Raw genomic sequence first — 26,843 nt, 5'->3', positions numbered from 1 at the left:
TGCAAATTCCGTCTGTTTTTAACGTCTTAAATTGAAAGAGCCGTCACAAATTGCTCCGTTTTCACTCCTTGTCGACAATCATACAGCACCTGAGGTAACAAACACATCTCGAGCCCCATTGTGCACTCCATTATTCATGCCAACTCAGTGCATCGCTCTTTACTACTTTGTACCAATCTTGTCGTCCAACTGCAAAACACTGGGCCACAACAAGTTTCCGCGTCTCCATTGCACTGCGCATACTACGAATCGCTCCCCAAACTTGGCACTCACCCTCGCAGCCGACTTTTCCGACTTTCCACGACGCTCACGCCAGTGACAGCATTATTTATAGTTCGACGTCGCGCCAAAGCGAATGAGCACATTTCGCCTACGGCTTAGGCCGCCCTCCTAGTGTGGCTGTTCGGTGTCTGCAGGCAGCGAGGGTCTGCAACGTTCCTGTGTTCGCACCTATGTCACCTGTGCTTGCTTGTCAGAGACAGACTATCGCAAAACATACAACTCACTCCATGAATTGATTGCTACGGCATCTGTTATCAGCAGTCACAACTAGCAACACCAGTAGCAGCTGACTGCACGCAAAGAATAGGAATGTGCAGTGGGATTTACGTGAACTCAGCGCAAGGCAGATCTTTCCGACATAGGCTTGAGAATCTTACGGGAACACTTGTACTGTTTCTAAATTAAGTGTAGACGTGGGAGGATGGTGCTTCCTGCGCACTAATAACAGCACGCTTGTCAGTTGTGGATGCTAATCATTCGCTTGTATCTTCCTAGACACATCTGCTGGTTGTGAATTATTCCACTTGCATGGCAAGGTGCGCATGTAGGTGTGTTAAAAATTCTGGAGGCACTGGGTATAGATCCAAGTACCTCTCGCATACTAAGCGAGCGCTCTACCATCTGAGCTACGCCCGCCCCTCCCGAAGTCTAATGGTGCTACATACAGCCATATACACGACACAGACCCTTGCACTCCCATTATTCAGCAGACAAACACTACTCTCTATGTATCCGTTAGGGTGTCTTTCAGGTTTCGTGCATTCTGTATCGAATCGTAGTTGGCCACAATGAAAGTGGCACGTATAACGTCGAAAATAGAATTCGGACACCGCTCTGAGTAAGACCAACGTGTTGTCCACCCTCTAGACTTCAATGAGGTTAAGGCGCGATACCTAAGACAGATCTGCACTCGATGACACCTCGATAACAGCCGGTCCCCACACTTACATCTTGCTCTCCTTACGTCAGTATACATCATATCAGTCTGTGACGCTGGCTTTGCAACATCTTGCGTGCCTTTAGGTTCGCCGCGACCAACACTTACCATGCACTGACCACAAAAAATGGAGGCGCCGTGGCTTGAACCCTGGCCCTTTCACATGCCAAGCGAACGCTCTACCAACTGAGCTACGCCCCATGCACGAGCAAACTTTGCTATTCCCCATTCTTTGCGACTCAGATGCGCACGGACACGATGGTTGTTGGTTCGTAGCGGTGAAGGGAGCAGAGTACAAAGGCGCGGACCCGTTCATATACACAAAAGTTCCAAGTAGTTTCGATGCTCTGGTATTACAAATGCAAATTCCGTCTGTTTTTAACGTCTTAAATTGAAAGAGCCGTCACAAATTGCTCCGTTTTCACTCCTTGTCGACAATCATACAGCACCTGAGGTAACAAACACATCTCGAGCCCCATTGTGCACTCCATTATTCATGCCAACTCAGTGCATCGCTCTTTACTACTTTGTACCAATCTTGTCGTCCAACTGCAAAACACTGGGCCACAACAAGTTTCCGCGTCTCCATTGCACTGCGCATACTACGAATCGCTCCCCAAACTTGGCACTCACCCTCGCAGCCGACTTTTCCGACTTTCCACGACGCTCACGCCAGTGACAGCATTATTTATAGTTCGACGTCGCGCCAAAGCGAATGAGCCCATTTCGCCTACGGCTTAGGCCGCCCTCCTAGTGTGGCTGTTCGGTGTCTGCAGGCAGCGAGGGTCTGCAACCTTCCTGTGTTCGCACCTATGTCACCTGTGCTTGCTTGTCAGAGACAGACTATCGCAAAACATACAACTCACTCCATGAATTGATTGCTACGGCATCTGTTATCAGCAGTCACAACTAGCAACACCAGTAGCAGCTGACTGCACGCAAAGAATAGGAATGTGCAGTGGGATTTACGTGAACTCAGCGCAAGGCAGATCTTTCCGACATAGGCTTGAGAATCTTACGGGAACACTTGTACTGTTTCTAAATTAAGTGTAGACGTGGGAGGATGGTGCTTCCTGCGCACTAATAACAGCACGCTTGTCAGTTGTGGATGCTAATCATTCGCTTGTATCTTCCTAGACACATCTGCTGGTTGTGAATTATTCCACTTGCATGGCAAGGTGCGCATGTAGGTGTGTTAAAAATTCTGGAGGCACTGGGTATAGATCCCAGTACCTCTCGCATACTAAGCGAGCGCTCTACCATCTGAGCTACGCCCGCCCCTCCCGAAGTCTAATGGTGCTACATACAGCCATATACACGACACAGACCCTTGCACTCCCATTATTCAGCAGACAAACACTACTCTCTATGTATCCGTTAGGGTGTCTTTCAGGTTTCGTGCATTCTGTATCGAATCGTAGTTGGCCACAATGAAAGTGGCACGTATAACGTCGAAAATAGAATTCGGACACCGCTCTGAGTAAGACCAACGTGTTGTCCACCCTCTAGACTTCAATGAGGTTAAGGCGCGATACCTAAGACAGATCTGCACTCGATGACACCTCGATAACAGCCGGTCCCCACACTTACATCTTGCTCTCCTTACGTCAGTATACATCATATCAGTCTGTGACGCTGGCTTTGCAACATCTTGCGTGCCTTTAGGTTCGCCGCGACCAACACTTACCATGCACTGACCACAAAAAATGGAGGCGCCGCGGCTTGAACCCTGGCCCTTTCACATGCCAAAGCGAAACGCTCTACCAACTGAGCTACGCCCCATGCACGAGCAAACTGCGCTATTCCCCATTCTTTGCGACTCAGATGCGCACGGACACGATGGTTGGTTGGTTTGTAGCGGTGAAGGGAGCAGAGTACAAAGGCGCGGACCCGTTCATATACACAAAAGTTCCAAGTAGTTTTGATGCTCTGGTATTACAAATGCAAATTCCGTCTGTTTTTAACGTCTTAAATTGAAAGAGCCGTCACAAATTGCTCCGTTTTCACTCCTTGTCGACAATCATACAGCACCTGAGGTAACAAACGCATCTCGAGCCCCATTGTGCACTCCATTATTCATGCCAACTCAGTGCCTCGCTCTTTACTACTGTGTACCAATCTTGTCGTCCAACTGCAAAACACTGGGCCACAACAAGTTTCCGCGTCTCCATTGCACTGCGCATACTACGAAACGCTCCCCAAACTTGGCACTCACCCTCGCAGCCGACTTTTCCGACTTTCCACGACGCTCACGCAACGCTCACGCTAGTGACAGCATTATTTATAGTTCGACGTCGCGCCAAAGTGAATGAGCACATTTCGCCTAGGGCTTAGGCCGCCCTCCTAGTGTGGCTGCTCGGTGTCTGCAGGCAGCGAGGGTCTGCAAGCTTCCTGTGTTCGCACCTATGTCACCTGTGCTTGCTTGTCAGAGACAGACTATCGCAAAACATACAACTCACTCCATGAATTGATTGCTACGGCATCTGTTATCAGCAGTCACAACTAGCAACACCAGTAGCAGCTGACTGCACGCAAAGAATAGGAATGTGCAGTGGGATTTACGTGAACTCAGCGCAAGGCAGATCTTTCCGACATAGGCTTGAGAATCTTACGGGAACACTTGTACTGTTTCTAACTTAAGTGTAGGTGTGGGAGGAGTGTGCTTCCTGCGCACTAATAACAGCACGCTTGTCAATTGTGGATGCTAATCATTCGCTTGTATCTTCCTAGACACATCTGCTGGTTGTGAATTATTGCACTTGCATGGCAAGGTGCGCATGTAGGTGTGTTAAAAATTCTGGAGGCACTGGGTATAGATCCCAGTATAGATCACATACTAAGCGAGCGCTCTACCATCTGAGCTACGCCCGCCCCCCCGAAGACTAATGGTGCTACATACAGCCATATAGACGACACAGACCCTTGCACTCCCATTATTCAGCAGACAAACACTACTCTCTATGTATCCGTTAGGGTGTCTTTCAGGTTTCGTGCATTCTGTATCGAATCGTAGTTGGCCACAATGAAAGTGGCACGTATAACGTCGGAAACAGAATTCGGACACCGCTCTGAGTAAGACCAACGTGTTGTCCACCCTCTTGACTTCAATGAGGTTAAGCCGCGATACCTAAGACAGATCTGCACTCGATGACACCTCGATAACAGCCGGTCCCCACACTTACATCTTGCTCTCCTTACGTCAGTATACATCATATCAGTCTGTGACGCTGGCTTTGCAACATCTTGCGTGCCTTTAGGTTCGCCGCGACCAACACTTACCATGCACTGACCACAAAATATGGAGGCGCCGCGGCTTGAACCGTGGACCTTTCACATGCCAAGCGAACGCTCTACCAACTGAGCTACGCCCCATGCACGAGCAAACTGCGCTATTCCCCACTCTTTGCGACTCAGATGCACACGGACACGATGGTTGGTTGGTTTGTAGCGGTGAAGGGAGGAGAGTACAAAGGCGCGGACCCGTTCATATACACAAAAGTTCCAAGTAGTTTCGATGCTCTGGTATTACAAATGCAAATTCCGTCTGTTTTTAACGTCTTAAATTGAAAGAGCCGTCACAAATTGCTTCGTTTTCATTCCTTGACGACAATCATACAGCACCTGAGGTAACAAACACATCTCGAGCCCCATTGTGCACTCCATTATTCATGCCAACTCAGTGCCTCGCTCTTTACTACTGTGTACCAATCTTGTCGTCCAACTGCAAAACACTGGGCCACAACAAGTTTCCTCGTCTCCATTGCACTGCGCATACTACGAAACGCTCCCCAAACTTGGCACTCACCCTCGCAGCCGACTTTTCCGACTTTCCACGACGCTCACGCTAGTGACAGCATTATTTATAGTTCGACGTCGCGCCAAAGCGAATGAGCACATTTCACCTACGGCTTAGGCCGCCCTCCTAGTTGTGGCTGCTCGGTGTCTGCAGGCAGCGAGGGTCTGCAAGCTTCCGGTGTTCGCACCTATGTCACCTGTGCTTGCTTGTCAGAGACAGACTATCGCAAAACATACAACTCACTCCATGAATTGATTGCTACGGCATCTGTTATCAGCAGTCACAACTAGCAACACCAGTAGCAGCTGACTGCACGCAAAGAATAGGAATGTGCAGTGGGATTTACGTGAACTCAGCGCAAGGCAGATCTTTCCGACATAGGCTTGAGAATCTTACGGGAACACTTGTACTGTTTATAAATTAAGTGTAGACGTGGGAGGAGGGTGCTTCCTGCGCACTAATAACAGCACGCTTGTCAATTGTGGATGCTAATCATTCGCTTGTATCTTCCTAGACACATCTGCTGGTTGTGAATTATTCCACTTGCATGGCAAGGTGCGCATGTAGGTGTGTTAAAAATTCTGGAGGCACTGGGTATAGATCCCAGTATAGATCACATACTAAGCGAGCGCTCTACCATCTGAGCTACGCCCGCCCCCCCCGAAGACTAATGGTGCTACATACAGCCATATAGACGACACAGACCCTTGCACTCCCATTATTCAGCAGACAAACACTACTCTCTATGTATCCGTTAGGGTGTCTTTCAGGTTTCGTGCATTCTGTATCGAATCGTAGTTGGCCACAACGAAAGTGGCACGTATAACGTCGAAAATAGAATTCGGACACCGCTCTGAGTAAGACCAACGTGTTGTCCACCCTCTAGACTTCAATGAGGTTAAGCCGCGATACCTAAGACAGATCTGCACTCGATGACACCTCGATAACAGCCGGTCCCCACACTTACATCTTGCTCTCCTTACGTCAGTATACATCATATCAGTCTGTGACGCTGGCTTTGCAACATCTTGCGTGCCTTTAGGTTCGCCGCGACCAACACTTACCATGCACTGACCACAAAATATGGAGGCGCCGCGGCTTGAACCGTGGACCTTTCACATGCCAAGCGAACGCTCTACCAACTGAGCTACGCCACATGCACGAGCAAACCTCGCTATTCCCCACTCTTTGCGACTCAGATGCACACGGACACGATGGTTGGTTGGTTTGTAGCGGTGAAGGGAGCAGAGTACAAAGGCGCGGACCCGTTCATATACACAAAAGTTCCAATTAGTTTTGATGCTCTGGTATTACAAATGCAAATTCCGTCTGTTTTTAACGTATTAAATTGAAAGAGCCGTCACAAATTGCTCCGTTTTCACTCCATGTCGACAATCATACAGCACCTGAGGTAACAAACACATCTCGAGCCCCATTGTGCACTCCATTATTCATGCCAACTCAGTGCCTCGCTCTTTACTACTGTGTACCAATCTTGTCGTCCAACTGCAAAACACTGGGCCACAACAAGTTTCCGCGTCTCCATTGCACTGCGCATACTACGAAACGCTCCCCAAACTTGGCACTCACCCTCGCAGCCGACTTTTCCGACTTTCCACGACGCTCACGCTAGTGACAGCATTATTTATAGTTCGACGTCGCGCCAAAGCGAATGAGCACATTTCACCTACGGCTTAGGCCGCCCTCCTAGTGTGGCTGCTCGGTGTCTGCAGGCAGCGAGGGTCTGCAAGCTTCCTGTGTTCGCACCTATGTCACCTGTGCTTGCTTGTCAGAGACAGACTATCGCAAAACATACAACTCACTCCATGAATTGATTGCTACGGCATCTGTTATCAGCAGTCACAACTAGCAACACCAGTAGCAGCTGACTGCACGCAAAGAATAGGAATGTGCAGTGGGATTTACGTGAACTCAGCGCAAGGCAGATCTTTCCGACATAGGCTTGAGAATCTTACGGGAACACTTGTACTGTTTCTAAATTAAGTGTAGGCGTGGGAGGAGGGTGCTTCCTGCGCACTAATAACAGCACGCTTGTCAATTGTGGATGCTAATCATTCGCTTGTATCTTCCTAGACACATCTGCTGGTTGTGAATTATTCCACTTGCATGGCAAGGTGCGCATGTAGGTGTGTTAAAAATTCTGGAGGCACTGGGTATAGATCCCAGTATAGATCGCATACTAAGCGAGCGCTCCACCATCTGAGCTACTCCCGCCCCCCCGAAGACTAATGGTGCTACATACAGCCATATAGACGACACAGACCCTTGCACTCCCATTATTCAGCAGACAAACACTACTCTCTATGTATCCGTTAGGGTGTCTTTCAGGTTTCGTGCATTCTGTATCGAATCGTAGTTGGCCACAATGAAAGTGGCACGTATAACGTCGAAAATAGAATTCGGACACCGCTCTGAGTAAGACCAACGTGTTGTCCACCCTCTAGACTTCAATGAGGTTAAGCCGCGATACCTAAGACAGATCTGCACTCGATGACACCTCGATAACAGCCGGTCCCCACACTTACATCTTGCTCTCCTTACGTCAGTATACATCATATCAGTCTGTGACGCTGGCTTTGCAACATCTTGCTTGCCTTTAGGTTCGCCGCGACCAACACTTACCATGCACTGACCACAAAAAATTAAGGCGCCGCGGCTTGAACCCTGGACCTTTCACATGCCAAGCGAACGCTCTACCAACTGAGCTACGCCCCATGCACGGGCAAACGGCACTATTCCCCATTCTTTGCGACTCAGATGCGCACGGACACGATGGTTGTTGGTTTGTAGCGGTGAAGGGAGCAGAGTACAAAGGCGCGGACCCGTTCATATACACAAAAGTTCCAAGTAGTTTCGATGCTCTGGTATTACACATGCAAATTCCGTCTGTTTTTAACGTCTTAAATTGAAAGAGCCGTCACAAATTGCTCCGTTTTCACTCCTTGTCGACAATCATACAGCACCTGAGGTAACAAACGCATCTCGAACCCCATTGTGCACTCCATTATTCATGCCAACTCAGTGCCTCGCTCTTTACTACTGTGTACCAATCTTGTCGTCCAACTGCAAAACACTGGGCCACAACAAGTTTCCGCGTCTCCATTGCACTGCGCATACTACGATACGCTCCCCAAACTTCGCACTCACCCTCGCAGCCGACTTTTCCGACTTTCCACGACGCTCACGCAACGCTCACGCTAGTGACAGCATTATTTATAGTTCGACGTCGCGCCAAAGCGAATGAGCACATTTCGCCTACGGCTTAGGCCGCCCTCCTAGTGTGGCTGCTCGGTGTCTGCAGGCAGCGAGGGTCTGCAAGCTTCCTGTGTTCGCACCTATGTCACCTGTGCTTGCTTGTCAGAGACAGACTATCGCAAAACATACAACTCACTCCATGAATTGATTGCTACGGCATCCTTTATCAGCAGTCACAACTAGCAACACCAGTAGCAGCTGACTGCACGCAAAGAATAGGAATGTGCAGTGGGATTTACGTGAACTCAGCGCAAGGCAGATCTTTCCGACATAGGCTTCAGAATCTTACGGGAACACTTGTACTGTTTCTAAATTAAGTGTAGGCGTGGGAGGAGTGTGCTTCCTGCGCACTAATAACAGCAAGCTTGTCAATTGTGGATGCTAATCATTCGCTTGTATCTTCCTAGACACATCTGCTGGTTGTGAATTATTCCACTTGCATGGCAAGGTGCGCATGTAGATGTGTTAAAAATTCTGGAGGCACTGGGTATTGATCCCAGTACCTCTCGCATACTAAGCGAGCGCTCTACCATTTGAGCTACGCCCGCCCCCCCGAAGACTAATGATGCTACATACAGCTATATAGACGACACAGACCCTTGCACTCCCATTATTCAGCAGACAAACACTACCCTCTATGTATCCGTTAGGGTGTCTTTCAGGTTTCGTGCATTCTGTATCGAATCGTAGTTGGCCACAATGAAAGTGGCACGTATAACGTCGAAAATAGAATTCGGACACCGCTCTGAGTAAGACCAACGTGTTGTCCACCCTCTAGACTTCAATGAGGTTAAGCCGCGATACCTAAGACAGATCTGCACTCGATGACACCTCGATAACAGCCGGTCCCCACACTTACATCTTGCTCTCCTTACGTCAGTATACATCATATCAGTCTGTGACGCTGGCTTTGCAACATCTTGCGTGCCTTTAGGTTCGCCGCGACCAACACTTACCATGCACTGACCACAAGAAATGGAGGCGCCGCGGCTTGAACCCTGGACCTTTCACATGCCAAGCGAACGCTCTACCAACTGAGCTACGCCCCATGCACGAGCAAACTGCGCTATTCCCCATTCTTTGCGACTCAGATGCGCACGGACACGATGGCTGTTGGTTTGTAGCGGTGAAGGGAGCAGAGTACAAAGGCGCGGACCCGTTCATATACACAAAAGTTCCAAGTAGTTTCGATGCTCTGGTATTACAAATGCAAATTCCGTTCTTTTTAACGTCTTAAATTGAAAGAGCCGTCACAAATTGCTCCGTTTTCACTCCTTGTCGACAATCATACAGCACCTGAGGTAACAAACGCATCTCGAACCCCATTGTGCGCTCCATTATTCATGCCAACTCAGTGCCTCGCTCTTTACTACTGTGTACCAATCTTGTCGTCCAACTGCAAAACACTGGGCCACAACAAGTTTCCGCGTCTCCATTGCACTGCGCATACTACGATACGCTCCCCAAACTTCGCACTCACCCTCGCAGCCGACTTTTCCGACTTTCCACGACGCTCACGCAACGCTCACGCTAGTGACAGCATTATTTATAGTTCGACGTCGCGCCAAAGCGAATGAGCACATTTCGCCTACGGCTTAGGCCGCCCTCCTAGTGTGGCTGCTCGGTGTCTGCAGGCAGCGAGGGTCTGCAAGCTTCCTGTGTTCGCACCTATGTCACCTGTGCTTGCTTGTCAGAGACAGACTATCGCAAAACATACAACTCACTCCATGAATTGATTGCTACGGCATCCTTTATCAGCAGTCACAACTAGCAACACCAGTAGCAGCTGACTGCACGCAAAGAATAGGAATGTGCAGTGGGATTTACGTGAACTCAGCGCAAGGCAGATCTTTCCGACATAGGCTTCAGAATCTTACGGGAACACTTGTACTGTTTCTAAATTAAGTGTAGGCGTGGGAGGAGTGTGCTTCCTGCGCACTAATAACAGCACGCTTGTCAATTGTGGATGCTAATCATTCGCTTGTATCTTCCTAGACACATCTGCTGGTTGTGAATTATTCCACTTGCATGGCAAGGTGAGCATGTAGGTGTGTTAAAAATTCTGGAGGCACTGGGTATAGATCCCAGTTCCTCTCGCATACTAAGCGAGCGCTCTACCATCTGAGCTACGCCCGCCCCCCCCCCCCCCCCCCGAAGACTAATGGTGCTACATACAGCCATATAGACGACACAGACCCTTGCACTCCCATTATTCAGCAGACAAACACTACTCTCTATGTATCCGTTAGGGTGTCTTTCAGGTTTCGTGCATTCTGTATCGAGTCGTAGTTGGCCACAATGAAAGTGGCACGTATAACGTCGAAAATAGAATTCGGACACCGCTCTGAGTAAGACCAACGTGTTGTCCACCCTCTAGACTTCAATGAGGTTAAGCCGCGATACCTAAGACAGATCTGCACTCGATGACACCTCGATAACAGCCGGTCCCCACACTTACATCTTGCTCTCCTTACGTCAGTATACATCATATCAGTCTGTGACGCTGGCTTTGCAACATCTTGCGTGCCTTTAGGTTCGCCGCGACCAACACTTACCATGCACTGACCACAAAATATGGAAGCGCCGCGGCTTGAACCGTGGACCTTTCACATGCCAAGCGAACGCTCTACCAACTGAGCTACGCCCCATGCACGAGCAAACTGCGCTATTCCCCATTCTTTGCGACTCAGATGCGCACGGACACGATGGTTGGTTGGTTTGTAGCGGTGAAGGGAGCAGAGTACAAAGGCGCGGACCCGTTCATATACACAAAAGTTCCAAGTAGTTTCGATGCTCTGGTATTACAAATGCAAATTCCGTCTGTTTTTAACGTATTAAATTGAAAGAGCCGTCACAAATTGCTCCGTTTTCACTCCTCGTCGACAATCATACAGCACCTGAGGTAACAAATACATCTCGAGCCCCATTGTGCACTCCATTATTCATGCCAACTCAGTGCCTCGCTCTTTACTACTGTGTACCAATCTTGTCGTCCAACTGCAAAACACTGGGCCACAACAAGTTTCCGCGTCTCCATTGCACTGCGCATACTACGAAACGCTCCCCAAACTTGGCACTCACCCTCGCAGCCGACTTTTCCGACTTTCCACGACGCTCACGCTAGTGACAGCATTTTTTATAGTTCGACGTCGCGCCAAAGCGAATGAGCACATTTCACCTACGGCTTAGGCCGCCCTCCTAGTGTGGCTGCTCGGTGTCTGCAGGCAGCGAGGGTCTGCAAGCTTCCTGTGTTCGCACCTATGTCACCTGTGCTTGCTTGTCAGAGACAGACTATCGCAAAACATACAACTCACTCCATGAATTGATTGCTACGGCATCTGTTATCAGCAGTCACAACTAGCAACACCAGTAGCAGCTGACTGCACGCAAAGAATAGGAATGTGCAGTGGGATTTACGTGAACTCAGCGCAAGGCAGATCTTTCCGACATAGGCTTGAGAATCTTACGGGAACACTTGTACTGTTTATAAATTAAGTGTAGGCGTGGGAGGAGGGTGCTTCCTGCGCACTAATAACAGCACGCTTGTCAATTGTGGATGCTAATCATTCGCTTGTATCTTCCTAGACACATCTGCTGGTTGTGAATTATTCCACTTGCATGGCAAGGTGCGCATGTAGGTGTGTTAAAAATTCTGGAGGCACTGGGTATAGATCCCAGTATAGATCGCATACTAAGCGAGCGCTCCACCATCTGAGCTACGCCCGCCCCCCCGAAGACTAATGGTGCTACATACAGCCATATAGACGACACAGACCCTTGCACTCCCATTATTCAGCAGACAAACACTACTCTCTATGTATCCGTTAGGGTGTCTTTCAGGTTTCGTGCATTCTGTATCGAATCGTAGTTGGCCACAATGAAAGTGGCACGTATAACGTCGAAAATAGAATTCGGACACCGCTCTGAGTAAGACCAACGTGTTGTCCACCCTCTAGACTTCAATGAGGTTAAGGCGCGATACCTAAGACAGATCTGCACTCGATGACACCTCGATAACAGCCGGTCCCCACACTTACATCTTGCTCTCCTTACGTCAGTATACATCATATCAGTCTGTGACGCTGGCTTTGCAACATCTTGCGTGCCTTTAGGTTCGCCGCGACCAACACTTACCATGCACTGACCACAAAAAATGGAGGCGTCGCGGCTTGAACCCTGGACCTTTCACATGCCAAGCGAACGCTCTACCAACTGAGCTACGCCCCATGCACGAGCAAACGGCGCGATTCCCCATTCTTTGCGACTCAGATGCGCACGGACACGATGGTTGTTGGTTTGTAGCGGTGAAGGGAGCAGAGTACAAAGGCGCGGACCCGTTCATATACACAAAAGTTCCAAGTAGTTTCGATGCTCTGGTATTACAAATGCAAATTCCGTCTGTTTTTAACGTCTTAAATTGAAAGAGCCGTCACAAATTGCTCCGTTTTCACTCCTTGTCGACAATCATACAGCACCTGATGTAACAAACGCATCTCGAGCCCCATTGTGCACTCCATTATTCATGCCAACTCAGTGCCTCGCTCTTTACTACTGTGTACCAATCTTGTCGTCCAACTGCAAAACACTGGGCCACAACAAGTTTCCGCGTCTCCATTGCACTGCGCATACTACGAAACGCTCCCCAAACTTGGCACTCACCCTCGCAGCCGACTTTTCCGACTTTCCACGACGCTCACGCAACGCTCACGCTAGTGACAGCATTATTTATAGTTCGACGTCGCGCCAAAGCGAATGAGCACATTTCGCCTACGGCTTAGGCCGCCCTCCTAGTGTGGCTGCTCGGTGTCTGCAGGCAGCGAGGGTCTGCAAGCTTCCTGTGTTCGCACCTATGTCACCTGTGCTTGCTTGTCAGAGACAGACTATCGCAAAACATACAACTCACTCCATGAATTGATTGCTACGGCATCCTTTATCAGCAGTCACAACTAGCAACTCCAGTAGCAGCTCACTGCACGCAAAGAATAGGAATGTGCAGTGGGATTTACGTGAACTCAGCGCAAGGCAGATCTTTCCGACATAGGCTTCAGAATCTTACGGGAACACTTGTACTGTTTCTAAATTAAGTGTAGGCGTGGGAGGAGTGTGCTTCCTGCGCACTAATAACAGCACGCTTGTCAATTGTGGATGCTAATCATTCGCTTGTATCTTCCTAGACACATCTGCTGGTTTTGAATTATTCCACTTGCATGGCAAGGTGCGCATGTAGATGTGTTAAAAATTCTGGAGGCACTGGGTATTGATCCCAGTACCTCTCGCATACTAAGCGAGCGCTCTACCATTTGAGCTACGCCCGCCCCCCCGAAGACTAATGATGCTACATACAGCCATATAGACGACACAGACCCTTGCACTCCCATTATTCAGCAGACAAACACTACTCTCTATGTATCCGTTAGGGTGTCTTTCAGGTTTCGTGCATTCTGTATCGAATCGTAGTTGGCCACAATGAAAGTGGCACGTATAACGTCGAAAATAGAATTCGGACACCGCTCTGAGTAAGACCAACGTGTTGTCCACCCTCTAGACTTCAATGAGGTTAAGCCGCGATACCTAAGACAGATCTGCACTCGATGACACCTCGATAACAGCCGGTCCCCACACTTACATCTTGCTCTCCTTACGTCAGTATACATCATATCAGTCTGTGACGCTGGCTTTGCAACATCTTGCGTGCCTTTAGGTTCGCCGCGACCAACACTTACGATGCACTGACCACAAAAAATGGAGGCGTCGCGGCTTGAACCCTGGACCTTTCACATGCCAAGCGAACGCTCTACCAACTGAGCTACGCCCCATGCACGAGCAAACGGCGCGATTCCCCATTCTTTGCGACTCAGACGCGCACGGACACGATGGTTGTTGGTTTGTAGCGGTGAAGGGAGCAGAGTACAAAGGCGCGGACCCGTTCATATACACAAAAGTTCCAAGTAGTTTCGATGCTCTGGTATTACAAATGCAAATTCCGTCTCTTTTTAACGTCTTAAATTGAAAGAGCCGTCACAAATTGCTCCGTTTTCACTCCTTGTCGACAATCATACAGCACCTGAGGTAACAAACGCATCTCGAGCCCCATTGTGCACTCCATTATTCATGCCAACTCAGTCCCTCGCTTTTTACTACTGTGTACCAATCTTGTCGTCCAACTGCAAAACACTGGGCCACAACAAGTTTCCGCGTCTCCATTGCACTGCGCATACTACGAAACGCTCCCCAAACTTGGCACTCACCCTCGCAGCCGACTTTTCCGACTTTCCACGACGCTCACGCTAGTGACAGCATTATTTATAGTTCGACGTCGCGCCAAAGCGAATGAGCACATTTCGCCTACGGCTTAGGCCGCCCTCCTAGTGTGGCTGCTCGGTGTCTGCAGGCAGCGTGGGTCTGCAAGCTTCCTGTGTTCGCACCTATGTCACCTGTGCTTGCTTGTCAGAGACAGACTATCGCAAAACATACAACTCACTCCATGAATTGATTGCTACGGCATCTGTTATCAGCAGTCACAACTAGCAACACCAGTAGCAGCTGACTGCACACAAAGAATAGGAATGTGCAGTGGGATTTACGTGAACTCAGCGCAAGGCAGATCTTTCCGACATAGGCTTGAGAATCTTACGGGAACACTTGTACTGTTTCTAAATTAAGTGTAGGCGTGGGAGGAGGGTGCTTCCTGCGCACTAATAACAGCACGCTTGTCAATTGTGGATGCTAGTCATTCGCTTGTATCTTCCTAGACACATCTGCTGGTTGTGAATTATTCCACTTGCATGGCAAGGTGCGCATGTAGGTGTGTTAAAAATTCTGGAGGCACTGGGTATTGATCCCAGTACCTCTCGCATACTAAGCGAGCACTCTACCATTTGAGCTACGCCCGCCCCCCCCCCCCCCCCCCTGAAGACTAATGGTGCTACATACAGCCATATAGACGACACAGACCCTTGCACTCCCATTATTCAGCAGACAAACACTACTCTCTATGTATCCGTAAGGGTTTCTTTCAGGTTTCGTGCATTCTGTATCGAATCGTAGTTGGCCACAATGAAAGTGGCACGTATAACGTCGAAAATAGAATTCGGACACCGCTCTGAGTAAGAACAACGTGTTGTCCACCCTCTAGACTTCAATGAGCTTAAGCCGCGATACCTAAGACAGATCTGCACTCGATGACACCTCGATAACAGCCGGTCCCCACACTTACATCTTGCTCTCCTTACGTCAGTATACATCATATCAGTCTGTGACGCTGGCTTTGCAACATCTTGCGTGCCTTTAGGTTTGCCGCGACCAACACTTACCATGCACTGACCACAAAAAATGGAGGCGCCGCGGCTTGAACCCTGGACCTTTCACATGCCAAGCGAACGCTCTACCAACTGAGCTACGCCCCATGCACGAGCAAACGGCGCTATTCCCCATTCTTTGCGACTCAGATGCGCACGGACACGATGGTTGTTGGTTTGTAGCGGTGAAGGGAGCAGAGTACAAAGGCGCGGACCCGTTCATATACACAAAAGTTCCAAGTAGTTTCGATGCTCTGGTATTACAAATGCAAATTCCGTCTGTTTTTAACGTCTTAAATTGAAAGAGCCGTCACAAATTGCTCCGTTTTCACTCCTTGTCGACAATCATACAGCACCTGAGGTAACAATCGCATCTCGAGCCCCATTGTGCACTCCATTATTCATGCCAACTCAGTGCCTCGCTATTTACTACTGTGTACCAATCTTGTCGTCCAACTGCAAAACACTGGGCCACAACAAGTTTCCGCGTCTCCATTGCACTGCGCATACTACGAAACGCTCCCCAAACTTGGCACTCACCCTCGCAGCCGACTTTTCCGACTTTCCACGACGCTCACGCTAGTGACAGCATTATTTATAGTTCGACGTCGCGCCAAAGCGAATGAGCACATTTCGCCTACGGCTTAGGCCGCCCTCCTAGTGTGGCTGCTCGGTGTCTGCAGGCAGCGAGGGTCTGCAAGCTTCCTGTGTTCGCACCTATGTCACCTGTGCTTGCTTGTCAGAGACAGACTATCGCAAAACATACAACTCACTCCATGAATTGATTGCTACGGCATCTGTTATCAGCAGTCACAACTAGCAACACCAGTAGCAGCTGACTGCACACAAAGAATAGGAATGTGCAGTGGGATTTACGTGAACTCAGCGCAAGGCAGATCTTTCCGACATAGGCTTGAGAATCTTACGGGAACACTTGTACTGTTTCTAAATTAAGTGTAGGCGTGGGAGGAGGGTGCTTCCTGCGCACTAATAACAGCACGCTTGTCAATTGTGGATGCTAATCATTCGCTTGTATCTTCCTAGACACATCTGCTGGTTGTGAATTATTCCACTTGCATGGCAAGGTGCGCATGTAGGTGTGTTAAAAATTCTGGAGGCACTGGGTATTGATCCCAGTACCTCTCGCATACTAAGCGAGCGCTCTACCATCTGAACTACGCACGCCCCCCCCGTTGACTAATGGTGCTACATACAGCCATATAGACGACACAGACCCTTGCACTCCCATTATTCATCAGACAAACACTACTCTCTATGTATCCGTTAGGGTGTCTTTCAGGTTTCGTGCATTCTGTATCGAATCGTAGTTGGCCACAATGAAAGTGACACGTATAACGTCGAAAATAGAATTCGGACACCGCTCTGAGTAAGACCAACGTGTTGTCCACCCTCTAGACTTCAATGAGCTTAAGCCGCGATACCTAAGACAGATCTGCACTCGATGACACCTCGATAACAGCCGGTCCCCACACTTACATCTTGCTCTCCTTACGTCAGTATACATCATATCAGTCTGTGACGCTGGCTTTGCAACATCTTGCTTGCCTTTAGGTTCGCCGCGACCAACACTTACCATGCACTGACCACAAATACGGAGGCGCCGCGGCTTGACCCCTGGACCTTTCAAACGCCATGCGAACGCTCTACCAACTGAGCTACGCCCCATGCACGAGCGAACGGCGCTATTCCCCATTCTTTGCGACTCAGATGCGCACGGACACGATGGTCGGTTGGTTTGTAGCGGTGCAGGGAGCAAAGTACAAAGGCGCGGACCCGTTCATATACACAAAAGTTCCAAGTAGTTTCGATGCTCTGGTATTACAAATGCAAATTCCGTCTGTTTTTAACGTCTTAAATTGAAAGAGCCGTCACAAATTGCTCCGGTTTCACTCCTTGTCGACAATCATACAGCACCTGAGGTAACAAACACATCTCGAGCCCCATTGTGCACTCCATTATTCATGCCAACTCAGTGCCTCGCTCTTTACTACTGTGTACCAATCTTGTCGTCCAACTGCAAAACACTGGGCCACAACAAGTTTCCGCGTCTCTATTGCACTGCGCATACTACGAAACGCTCCCCAAACTTGGCACTCACCCTCGCAGCCGACTTTTCCGACTTTCCACGACGCTCACGCTAGTGACAGCATTATTTATAGTTCGACGTCGCGCCAAAGCGAATGAGCACATTTCGCCTACGGCTTAGGCCGCCCTCCTAGTGTGGCTGCTCGGTGTCTGCAGGAAGCGAGGGTCTGCAAGCTTCCTGTGTTCGCACCTATGTCACCTGTGCTTGCTTGTCAGAGACAGACTATCGCAAAACATACAACTCACTCCATGAATTGATTGCTACGGCATCTGTTATCAGCAGTCACAACTAGCAACACCAGTAGCAGCTGACTGCACGCAAAGAATAGGAATGTGCAGTGGGATTTACGTGAACTCAGCGCAAGGCAGATCTTTCCGACATAGGCTTGAGAATCTTACGGGAACACTTGTACTGTTTCTAAATTAAGTGTAGGCGTGGGAGGAGTGTGCTTCCTGCGCACTAATAACAGCACGCTTGTCAATTTTGGATGCTAATCATTCGCTTGTATCTTCCTAGACACATCTGCTGGTTGTGAATTATTCCACTTGCATATCAAGGTGCGCATGTAGGTGTGTTAAAAATTCTGCAGGCACTGGGTATTGTTCCCAGTACCTCTCGCATACTAAGCGAGCGCTCTACCATCTGAGCTACGCCCGCCCCCCCGAAGACTAATGGTGCTACATACAGCCATATAGACGACATAGACCCTTGCACTCCCATTATTCAGCAGACAAACACTACTCTTTATGTATCTGTTAGGGTGTCTTTCAGGTTTCGTGCATGCTGTATCGAATCGTAGTTGGCCACAATGAAAGTGGCACGTATAACGTCGAAAATAGAATTCGGACACCGCTCTGAGTAAGACCAACGTGTTGTCCACCCTCTAGACTTCAATGAGGTTAAGCCGCGATACCTAAGACAGATCTGCACTCGATGACACCTCGATAACAGCCGGTCCCCACACTTACATCTTGCTCTCCTTACGTCAGTATACATCATATCAGTCTGTGACGCTGGCTATGCAACATCTTGCTTGCCTTTCGGTTCGCCGCGATCAACACTTACCATGCACTGACCACAAAAAATGGAGGCGCCGCGGCTTGAACCCTGCACCTTTCACATGCCAAGCGAACGCTCTACCAACTGAGCTACGCCCCATGCACGAGCAAACTGCGCTATTCCCAATTCTTTGCGACTCAGATGCGCACGGACACGATGGTTGGTTGGTTTGTAGCGGTGAAGGGAGCAGAGTACAAAGGCGCGGACCCGTTCATATACACAAAAGTTCCAAGTAGTTTCGATGCTCTGGTATTACAAATGCAAATTCCGTCTCTTTTTAACGTCTTAAATTGAAAGAGCCGTCACAAATTGCTCCGTTTTCACTCCTTGTCGACAATCATACAGCACCTGAGGTAACAAACGCATCTCGAGCCCCATTGTGCACTCCATTATTCATGCCAACTCAGTGCCTCGCTTTTTACTACTGTGTACCAATCTTGTCGTCCAACTGCAAAACACTGGGCCACAACAAGTTTCCGCGTCTCCATTGCACTGCGCATACTACGAAACGCTCCCCAAACTTGGCACTCACCCTCGCAGCCGACTTTTCCGACTTTCCACGACGCTCACGCAACGCTCACGCTAGTGACAGCATTATTTATAGTTCGACGTCGCGCCAAAGCGAATGAGCACATTTCGCCTACGGCTTAGGCCGCCCTCCTAGTGTGGCTGCTCGGTGTCTGCAGGCAGCGAGGGTCTGCAAGCTTCCTGTGTTCGCACCTATGTCACCTGTGCTTGCTTGTCAGAGACAGACTATCGCAAAACATACAACTCACTCCATGAATTGATTGCTACGGCATCCTTTATCAGCAGTCACAACTAGCAACACCAGTAGCAGCTGACTGCACGCAAAGAATAGGAATGTGCAGTGGGATTTACGTGAACTCAGCGCAAGGCAGATCTTTCCGACATAGGCTTCAGAATCTTACGGGAACACTTGTACTGTTTCTAAATTAAGTGTAGGCGTGGGAGGAGTGTGCTTCCTGCGCACTAATAACAGCACGCTTGTCAATTGTGGATGCTAATCATTCGCTTGTATCTTCCTAGACACATCTGCTGGTTGTGAATTATTCCACTTGCATGGCAAGGTGCGCATGTAGGTGTGTTAAAAATTCTGGAGGCACTGGGTATTGATCCCAGTACCTCTCGCATACTAAGCGAGCACTCTACCATTTGAGCTACGCCCGCCCCCCCCCTGAAGACTAATGGTGCTACATACAGCCATATAGACGACACAGACCCTTGCACTCCCATTATTCAGCAGACAAACACTACTCTCTATGTATCCGTAAGGGTGTGTTTCAGGTTTCGTGCATTCTGTATCGAATCGTAGTTGGCCACAATGAAAGTGGCACGTATAACGTCGAAAATAGAATTCGGACACCGCTCTGAGTAAGAACAACGTGTTGTCCACCCTCTAGACTTCAATGAGGTTAAGCCGCGATACCTAAGACAGATCTGCACTCGATGACACCTCGATAACAGCCGGTCCCCACACTTACATCTTGCTCTCCTTACGTCAGTATACATCATATCAGTCTGTGACGCTGGCTTTGCAACATCTTGCGTGCCTTTAGGTTTGCCGCGACCAACACTTACCATGCACTGACCACAAAAAATGGAGGCGCCGCGGCTTGAACCCTGGACCTTTCACATGCCAAGCGAACGCTCTACCAACTGAGCTACGCCCCATGCACGAGCAAACGGCGCTATTCCCCATTCTTTGCGACTCAGATGCGCACGGACACGATGGTTGTTGGTTTGTAGCGGTGAAGGGAGCAGAGTACAAAGGCGCGGACCCGTTCATATACACAAAAGTTCCAAGTAGTTTCGATGCTCTGGTATTACAAATGCAAATTCCGTCTGTTTTTAACGTCTTAAATTGAAAGAGCCGTCACAAATTGCTCCGTTTTCACTCCTTGTCGACAATCATACAGCACCTGAGGTAACAATCGCATCTCGAGCCCCATTGTGCACTCCATTATTCATGCCAACTCAGTGCCTCGCTATTTACTACTGTGTACCAATCTTGTCGTCCAACTGCAAAACACTGGGCCACAACAAGTTTCCGCGTCTCCATTGCACTGCGCATACTACGAAACGCTCCCCAAACTTGGCACTCACACTCGCAGCCGACTTTTCCGACTTTCCACGACGCTCACGCTAGTGACAGCATTATTTATAGTTCGACGTCGCGCCAAAGCGAATGAGCACATTTCGCCTACGGCTTAGGCCGCCCTCCTAGTGTGGCTGCTCGGTGTCTGCAGGCAGCGAGGGTCTGCAAGCTTCCTGTGTTCGCACCTATGTCACCTGTGCTTGCTTGTCAGAGACAGACTATCGCAAAACATACAACTCACTCCATGAATTGATTGCTACGGCATCTGTTATCAGCAGTCACAACTAGCAACACCAGTAGCAGCTGACTGCACACAAAGAATAGGAATGTGCAGTGGGATATACGTGAACTCAGCGCAAGGCAGATCTTTCCGACATAGGCTTGAGAATCTTACGGGAACACTTGTACTGTTTCTAAATTAAGTGTAGGCGTGGGAGGAGGGTGCTTCCTGCGCACTAATAACAGCACGCTTGTCAATTGTGGATGCTAATCATTCGCTTGTATCTTCCTAGACACATCTGCTGGTTGTGAATTATTCCACTTGCATGGCAAGGTGCGCATGTAGGTGTGTTAAAAATTCTGGAGGCACTGGGTATTGATCCCAGTACCTCTCGCATACTAAGCGAGCGCTCTACCATCTGAACTACGCACGCCCCCCCGTTGACTAATGGTGCTACATACAGCCATATAGACGACACAGACCCTTGCACTCCCATTATTCATCAGACAAACACTACTCTCTATGTATCCGTTAGGGTGTCTTTCAGGTTTCGTGCATTCTGTATCGAATCGTAGTTGGCCACAATGAAAGTGGCACGTATAACGTCGAAAATAGAATTCGGACACCGCTCTGAGTAAGACCAACGTGTTGTCCACCCTCCAGACTTCAATGAGCTTAAGCCGCGATACCTAAGACAGATCTGCACTCGATGACACCTCGATAACAGCCGGTCCCCACACTTACATCTTGCTCTCCTTACGTCAGTATACATCATATCAGTCTGTGACGCTGGCTTTGCAACATCTTGCTTGCCTTTAGGTTCGCCGCGACCAACACTTACCATGCACTGACCACAAATACGGAGGCGCCGCGGCTTGACCCCTGGACCTTTCAAACGCCATGCGAACGCTCTACCAACTGAGCTACGCCCCATGCACGAGCAAACGGCGCTATTCCCCATTCTTTGCGACTCAGATGCGCACGGACACGATGGTTGGTTGGTTTGTAGCGGTGCAGGGAGCAGAGTACAAAGGCGCGGACCCGTTCATATACACAAAAGTTCCAAGTAGTTTCGATGCTCTGGTATTACAAATGCAAATTCCGTCTGTTTTTAACGTCTTAAATTGAAAGAGCCGTCACAAATTGCTCCGGTTTCACTCCTTGTCGACAATCATACAGCACCTGAGGTAACAAACACATCTCGAGCCCCATTGTGCACTCCATTATTCATGCCAACTCAGTGCCTCGCTCTTTACTACTGTGTACCAATCTTGTCGTCCAACTGCAAAACACTGGGCCACAACAAGTTTCCGCGTCTACATTGCACTGCGCATACTACGAAACGCTCCCCAAACTTGGCACTCACCCTCGCAGCCGACTTTTCCGACTTTCCACGACGCTCACGCTAGTGACAGCATTATTTATAGTTCGACGTCGCGCCAAAGCGAATGAGCACATTTCGCCTACGGCTTAGGCCGCCCTCCTAGTGTGGCTGCTCGGTGTCTGCAGGAAGCGAGGGTCTGCAAGCTTCCTGTGTTCGCACCTATGTCACCTGTGCTTGCTTGTCAGAGACAGACTATCGCAAAACATACAACTCACTCCATGAATTGATTGCTACGGCATCTGTTATCAGCAGTCACAACTAGCAACACCAGTAGCAGCTGACTGCACGCAAAGAATAGGAATGTGCAGTGGGATTTACGTGAACTCAGCGCAAGGCAGATCTTTCCGACATAGGCTTGAGAATCTTACGGGAACACTTGTACTGTTTCTAAATTAAGTGTAGGCGTGGGAGGAGTGTGCTTCCTGCGCACTAATAACAGCACGCTTGTCAATTTTGGATGCTAATCATTCGCTTGTATCTTCCTAGACACATCTGCTGGTTGTGAATTATTCCACTTGCATATCAAGGTGCGCATGTAGGTGTGTTAAAAATTCTGCAGGCACTGGGTATTGTTCCCAGTACCTCTCGCATACTAAGCGAGCGCTCTACCATCTGAGCTACGCCCGCCCCCCCCCCCCCCCCCCTAAGACTATTGGTAATACATACAGCCATATAGACGACACAGACCCTTGCACTACCATTATTCAGCAGACAAACACTACTCACTATGTATCCGTTAGGGTGTCTTTCAGGTTTCGTGCATTCTGTATCGAATCGTAGTTGGCCACAATGAAAGTGGCACGTATAACGTCGAAAATAGAATTCGGACACCGCTCTGAGTAAGACCAACGTGTTGTCCACCCTCTAGACTTCAATGAGGTTAAGCCGCGATACCTAAGACAGATCTGCACTCGATGACACCTCGATAACAGCCGGTCCCCACACTTACATCTTGCTCTCCTTACGTCAGTATACATCATATCAGTCTGTGACGCTGGCTATGCAACATCTTGCTTGCCTTTCGGTTCGCCGCGATCAACACTTACCATGCACTGACCACAAAAAATGGAGGCGCCGCGGCTTGAACCCTGCACCTTTCACATGCCAAGCGAACGCTCTACCAACTGAGCTACGCCCCATGCACGAGCAAACTGCGCTATTCCCAATTCTTTGCGACTCAGATGCGCACGGACACGATGGTTGGTTGGTTTGTAGCGGTGAAGGGAGCAGAGTACAAAGGCGCGGACCCGTTCATATACACAAAAGTTCCAAGTAGTTTCGATGCTCTGGTATTACAAATGCAAATTCCGTCTGTTTTTAACGTCTTACATTGAAAGAGCCGTCACAAATTGCTCCGTTTTCACTCCTTGACGACAATCATACAGCACCTGAGGTAACAAACACATCTCGAGCCCCATTGTGCACTCCATTATTCATGCCAACTCAGTGCCTCGCTCTTTACTACTGTGTACGAATCTTGTCATCCAACTGCAAAACACTGGGCCACAATAAGTTTCCGCATCTCCATTGCACCGCGCATACTGCGAAACGCTCCCCAAACTTGGCACTCACCCTCGCAGCCGACTTTTCCGACTTTCCACGACGCTCACGCTAGTGACAGCATTATTTATAGTTCGACGTCGCGCCAAAGCGAATGAGCACACTTCGCCTACGGCTTAGGCCGCCCTCCTAGTGTGGCTGCTCGGTGTCTGCAGGCAGCGAGGGTCTGCAAGCTTCCTGTGTTCGCACCTATGTCACCTGTGCTTGCTTGTCAGAGACAGACTATCGCAAAACATACAACTCACTCCATGAATTGACTGCTACGGCATCTGTTATCAGCAGTCACAACTAGCAACACCAGTAGCAGCTGACTGCACGCAAAGAATAGGAATGTGCAGTGGGATTTACGTGAACTCAGCGCAAGGCAGATCTTTCCGACATAGGCTTGAGAATCTTACGGGAACACTTGTACTGTTTCTAAATTAAGTGTAGGCGTGGGAGGAGGGTGCTTCCTGCGCACTAATAACAGCACGCTTGTCAATTGTGGCTGCTAATCATTCGCTTGTATCTTCCTAGACACATCTGCTGGTTGTGAATTATTCCACTTGCATGGCAAGGTGCGCATGTAGGTGTGTAAAAAATTCTGGAGGCACTGGGTATTGATCCCAGTACCTCTCGCATACTAAGCGAGCGCTCTACCATCTAAGCTACGCCCGCCCCCTCCCTCCCCAGAAGACTAATGGTGCTACATACAGCCATATAGACGACACAGACCCTTGCACTCCCATTATTCAGCAGACAAACACTACTCTCTATGTATCCGTTAGGGTGTCTTTCAGGTTTCGTGCATTCTGTATCGAATCGTAGTTGGCCACAATGAAAGTGGCACGTATAACGTCGAAAATAGAATTCGGACACCGCTCTGAGTAAGACCAACGTGTTGTCCACCCTCTAGACTTCAATGAGTTTAAGCCGCGATACCTAAGGCAGATCTGCACTCGATGACACCTCGATAACAGCCGGTCCCCACACTTACATCTTGCTCTCCTTACGTCAGTATACATCATATCAGTCTGTGACGCTGGCTTTGCAACATCTTGCGTGCCTTTAGGTTCGCCGCGATCAACACTTACCATGCACTGACCACAAAATATGGAGGCGCCGCGGCTTGAACCCTGGACCTTTCACATGCCAAGCGAACGCTCTACCAACTGAGCTACGCCCCAGGCACGAGCAAACTGCGCTATTCCCCATTCTTTGCGACTCAGATGCGCACGGACACGATGGTTGGTTGGTTTGTAGCGGTGAAGGGGGCAGAGTACAAAGGCGCGGACCTGTTCATATACACAAAAGTTCCAAGTAGTTTCGATGCTCTGGTATTACAAATGCAAATTCCGTCTGTTTTTGACGTCTTAAATTGAAAGAGCCGTCACAAATTGCTCCGTTTTCACTCCTTGACGACAATCATACAGCACCTGAGGTAACAAACACATCTAGAGCCCCATTGTGCACTCCATTATTCATGCCAACTCAGTGCCTCGCTCTTTACTACTGTGTACCAATCTTGTCGTCCAACTGCAAAACACTGGGCCACAACAAGTTTCCGCGTCTCCATTGCACTGCGCATACTACGAAACGCTCCCCAAACTTGGCACTCACCCTCGCAGCCGACTTTTCCGACTTTCCACGACGCTCACGCTAGTGACAGCATTATTTATAGTTCGACGTCGCGCCAAAGCGAATGAGCACATTTCGCCTACGGCTTAGGCCGCCCTCCTAGTGTGGCTGCTCGGTGTCTGCAGGCAGCGAGGGTCTGCAAGCTTCCTGTGTTCGCACCTATGTCACCTGTGCTTGCTTGTCAGAGACAGACTATGGCAAAACATACAACTCACTCCATGAATTGATTGCTACGGCATCTGTTATCAGCAGTCACAACTAACAACACCAGTAGCAGCTGACTGCATGCAAAGAATAGGAATGTGCAGTGGGATTTACGTGAACTCAGCGCAAGGCAGATCTTTCCGACATAGGCTTGAGAATCTTACGGGAACACTTGTACTGTTTCTAAATTAAGTGTAGACGTGGGAAGATTGTGCTTCCTGCGCACTAATAACAGCACGCTTGTCAATTGTGGCTGCTAATCATTCGCTTGTATCTTCCTAGACACATCTGCTGGTTGTGAATTATTCCACTTGCATATCAAGGTGCGCATGTAGGTGTGTTAAAAATTCTGGAGGCACTGGGTATTGATCCCAGTACCTCTCGCATACTAAGCGAGCGCTCTACCATCTGAGCTACGCCCGCCTCCCCGAAGACTATTGGTGCTACATACAGCCATATAGACGACACAGACCCTTGCACTCCCATTATTCAGCAGATAAACACTACTCTCTATGTATCCGTTAGGGTGTCTTTCAGGTTTCGTGCATTCTGTATCGAATCGTAGTTGGCCACAATGAAAGTGGCACGTATAACGTCGAAAATAGAATTCGGACACCGCTCTGAGTAAGACCAACGTGTTGTCCACCCTCTAGACTTCAATGAGGTTAAGCCGCGATACCTAAGACAGATCTGCACTCGATGACACCTCGATAACAGCCGGTCCCCACACTTACATCTTGCTCTCCTTACGTCAGTATACATCATATCAGTCTGTGACGCTGGCTTTGCAACATCTTGCGTGCCTTTAGGTTCGCCGCGATCAACACTTACCATGCACTGACCACAAAATATGGAGGCGCCGCGGCTTGAACCCTGGACCTTTCACATGCCAAGCGAACGCTCTACCAACTGAGCTACGCCCCAGGCACGAGCAAACTGCGCTATTCCCCATTCTTTGCGACTCAGATGCGCACGGACACGATGGTT

At 49.2% G+C, this 26,843-nt stretch overlaps 1 protein-coding gene, 1 non-coding gene and 1 pseudogene across 3 annotated transcripts in view; 1 reads left to right on the top strand and 2 right to left on the bottom strand.

Moving 5' to 3' along the window:
* The window catches only part of LOC126293624 (uncharacterized), a 201,222-nt gene that overhangs the window by 97,884 nt on the left and 76,495 nt on the right, over positions 1-26,843 (top strand). The gene's annotated exons all lie outside the window — the stretch shown is intronic.
* LOC126293205 (uncharacterized) overlaps positions 1-26,843 on the bottom strand; it is an 88,589-nt pseudogene that overhangs the window by 60,278 nt on the left and 1,468 nt on the right.
* On the bottom strand, positions 7,679-7,751 carry Trnaa-ggc (transfer RNA alanine (anticodon GGC)). Its single transcript has one exon. It is a non-coding gene; the product is annotated as a tRNA-Ala (tRNA).

Source organism: Schistocerca gregaria, chromosome 10, assembly GCF_023897955.1.
Source record: "Schistocerca gregaria isolate iqSchGreg1 chromosome 10, iqSchGreg1.2, whole genome shotgun sequence".
Taxonomy (NCBI): domain Eukaryota; kingdom Metazoa; phylum Arthropoda; class Insecta; order Orthoptera; family Acrididae; genus Schistocerca; species Schistocerca gregaria.
Note: the sequence above shows the minus strand (reverse complement) of the source record. Positions and strands in the feature narration are given on the sequence as shown.